The sequence below is a fragment of the Rattus rattus genome, chromosome 12 (assembly GCF_011064425.1).
Source record: "Rattus rattus isolate New Zealand chromosome 12, Rrattus_CSIRO_v1, whole genome shotgun sequence".
Classification (NCBI taxonomy): Eukaryota; Metazoa; Chordata; class Mammalia; order Rodentia; family Muridae; genus Rattus; species Rattus rattus.
Window position 1 is genome coordinate 72,855,177 of NC_046165.1, and position 3,787 is coordinate 72,858,963.

At 37.6% G+C, this 3,787-nt stretch overlaps 1 pseudogene; it reads right to left on the minus strand.

The window, feature by feature from the left end:
* Window positions 1–522: 522 nt before the first annotated feature.
* On the minus strand, window positions 523–3,369 carry LOC116913732 (annotated as a pseudogene).
* Between the last annotated feature and the right edge of the window lie 418 nt (window positions 3,370–3,787).

A 3,787-nucleotide genomic window follows, 5' to 3' on the forward strand; every position in this document is an offset into this window, starting at 1 on the left:
ACAGAGAGAGTGGAGAAAGTCCACAGGCAGTCTGCCTGGTCTTCTGGCTTTTTATTTATTTTTATTTAAATTTACTTTAGTGGCATTTATATGCTGTGCTGTTTTCTGAAAAGACAGCAACTAATGCAGTGTAGTTTCCATTCTCAAGCAATCTTCAATTTAATAAGGATAAAAAGGCATGAAGAAACAGACCCTGGACAGCTAATTGTAACACAAGGATTAAAGAAAACATGCTACAAATAACATGTTATAGATGATACAGTAAATTCCGCCAGGGGAGAGTCTACACTGGTGGCATAGTATTTACAATTTTGAACTGTCTTTCTGTGAAAAGTTCCTATCTACCTGCCAGTCTCACAGTTAATTAATGACCATGGCTTCAGGTTTCTGACATTACCATACAAGGTTGTGGTCTACAACTATGTTGGATAACATTCTGCAATGTATAAAACCAGTGGTTACATGTTGAACATATCTGGGACTCCAAACTCACTTTAAATAATTCACTATATCTAAGACCTCCTATGAACCTCCTACAACTTTTTTCAACGCATCTTTCATTTCTTTATTTCGGAGGCTGTAGATCATGGGGTTAAAGAAAGGAGTCAAAACTGAGTAGAACAAAGTTGTGAACTTTTGCATACCCTTTGCTTGTCCTGATCCTGGGCTTACATATGTTATCATGACTGAACCATAAAATAGAAATACAACAGCCAGGTGTGATGAACAGGTGGAGAATGCCTTCTTTGATCCGGCAGAAGATGGCATCCGTATCACAGCCCTCAGCACTAAAGTATATGAACCAATAATGTAAAAAAATGTGCCAAAGATAAGGAGGGAACTCATAGTGCCACAGATGAGAACAGTGCCTGGGATTGGGACACAGACTGAAACCAGGGCCAGCAAGGGACCGAGGTCACAAAGAAAGTCATCAATCACATTTGGTCCACAAAATGGTAGTTGAGTAATGAGTATAACTGGGATAAGAAACCAGAGGAACCCATAGACCCAGCAAAATATGACAAGGTTGCCACAGAACCTAGTGGTCATGACAGTGGGATAGTACAGTGGGCGGCAGATTGCCAGGAATCTGTCATAGGCCATGATAGAGAGGAATAGACATTAAGTTGTGCCCAGGGAGAAGAAGAAGTACAGCTGGAGTAGGCATTGAGTGAAGGAGATGGTTTTGGTTGTGGAGAGGAAGTTGACCAGCATGTTTGGCACATCAGAGTTGACGTAGCATATCTCTAGGAAGGAGAAATTGGCCAGAAGAATGTACATGGGGGTATGAAGCCGATGATCCCAGTGCACTGCATACACAATTGCCATATTTCCAAGCAAGGTCAAAATGTAGATCATAAAGAATACAGAGAAAAGGAAGATCTGTATTTCTCTGCGGCAGGGGAAGCCTAAGAGGATGAAGTGACTTACAGTATGGGAGACATTTCTGGCTGAGTTCATTGTCTTCTACTCTGTGAAGATCACAGGTCCACAAATTATGACTTTCTGACTCCTCTTCAGGAGAATTCATATACATTCCGGGCTATAGAACAGGGCATCCAGAAAAGTGTTTTCTATTTGTCATTTGATTGAACACCCCAATAGAATTGTTGTTGAGAAAACCTATATATTTATATTCATAATTAGAAACCACTGATAAACATAATGGTTATAAACAATCTTGTGAAACATTTTTAAAATTTTTCTTAGGATTAAAATAAATGTAAAAATGGACATATTTCCTCTCATTTCTCAGCATGTAGTCAGAGAAATGTCTGGCAAAGGTAAACTTGTATTTCAAATTTGTGCTTAATTCACTTATAAAGGTAAGAATTGAAGCAATTTACAATTGAAACAACACAGAAGAGAGAATACGAGGTTTAAGATTCCATATATGCCACTACATCTTCCAGAGTCTAGCCTAGTGAGTCACATGACCTTCTTCCAAACCTACCAGATACAGCCCAGATCCCACATCACCACCCAGGTCTAGTTGGTCACCCCATTCTATGCACCGCACTTTCTCTTGGTTTTAGCAAGCAACCACCATACCTAGCACCACAAGCTTGTCCCTTGTGCAATGTATCCAATCTCTTTGCCCATTCAGATCTCCCTCCTGCTTCTCTTCATCCTCCTAACCCAATGAGTTGCCCTGTTTTCCCCATTCACATAATCTCTCCAAAATGCAATGGTTAGCCCAAGTTCCACATCCAGTGTTCTGATTTGTCTGGTTACACATATCAGCACGGATAGACTCTTTCTAATTGATGCCAAACCCCACACCCTTCTATGGCATATCCAATTTTCCTACCTAGTCAGATATGCTCCTATATTCCAGGCTTCAACCAGAAAGCACATTATGCCTATCAACCTGCTTCTCTCTGTCCATCTGGCTTTATTTCACCCAAACTATTCTCAACATTTAGGCCCAACATGCCAGCACATTCACTCTTCTGCCCCAATCTGCTCTGTCCACATCAGACTTAGAACTAATAAAAGAAGCCCACATTCTGAGCTCTGATCACAAAATATAAAATATCTGACCAACAATATAAAATAACAAGTCAGAACATTTTATCCCCAACCCACTGGTCTTGTAGAAATGCTTGCCAATGAGAATTTCCTGGATGAATTTCCAGACAAAGAATTTCAAAGAAAAAATGATAAACTTCATCAAAGTATTTAAGGAGTTTAGGGAAGACACAATGAAACAGTCCAGTGAATTTATGGAAAAAGACCTTAAGGAGAATAAAAGCTTACAGATGTCTAAGAAGAAAGCAAGCATAAGAATAATGGAAGAGACGACAGCATTTCAGGATTTGAGAATGAAGTTAGAAACATTGATGAGGACTCAATCTGAGATGAAAATGGAATTGAAAAGCCTAATAACCAAACTAGAAAAGTCAAAGAAAGTCCTTAGAAGTGTAGTGACTCAAACAGGAGTAGAACATCAGGTATTTAAGGCAGAGTAGTTAAGATCTAGACCAAATACATAAGGAACCTGAAAAAAAAAGCAGAAAAAAACTATACAAGAAATGTAATATTTCCAAGTGATTCCAATGACATAGACCAGTCATTATGACCAATGATCATAGACAGTCCATATGACCTTCAACAAGGTCATAGAAGAATTTCTTCAAACTAAGAAAAGATACACTCACATTGATACAGAAAGAACATCAAGACTAGTAAAAAATATCCTCACAGATCATTATAGTTAAAACGCAAAATATTAGTAACAAAAATGTATTAAACCTGCAAGAAAAAAAAAAACCCTAAGTCATATATTAAAGAAAACCCACCAGAATAGCAATGGCTTTAAAATCTAGAATAGCCTGAGGCAATGTATCTCAAGTCCTAAAAGACCATGATGGCCATACTAGACTAATATACTGAACAAAATTATCTGCTATAATTGAATTATAAAGAAAAATTTACCATAATAGAAGCAGACTAAAAAGTGTATCCAATAAATCAAATCTGAGGAAAAAAGACCACAGTTATCAAAACACAAAATAACACTGAGAACAATAACAAAAATAATCAACTACAGATTGCCTTCAATTAACATACACATTTCAATAATATCTTTATCAATGGTCTCCATATCCAATCAAAAGACACAGGCTGACTGACTCAAAAAACAAAACCTACCTGTTTGTTATCTTTGCTTTAAAGATAGGCACAGTTGTAGAGTACTGAATGAAAAAAAAAAAACCCATCCAATGGAACAAAATGGCCAGCAGGCATCACTGCCATAATTTTTGGCAAAATAGACTTAAAATTA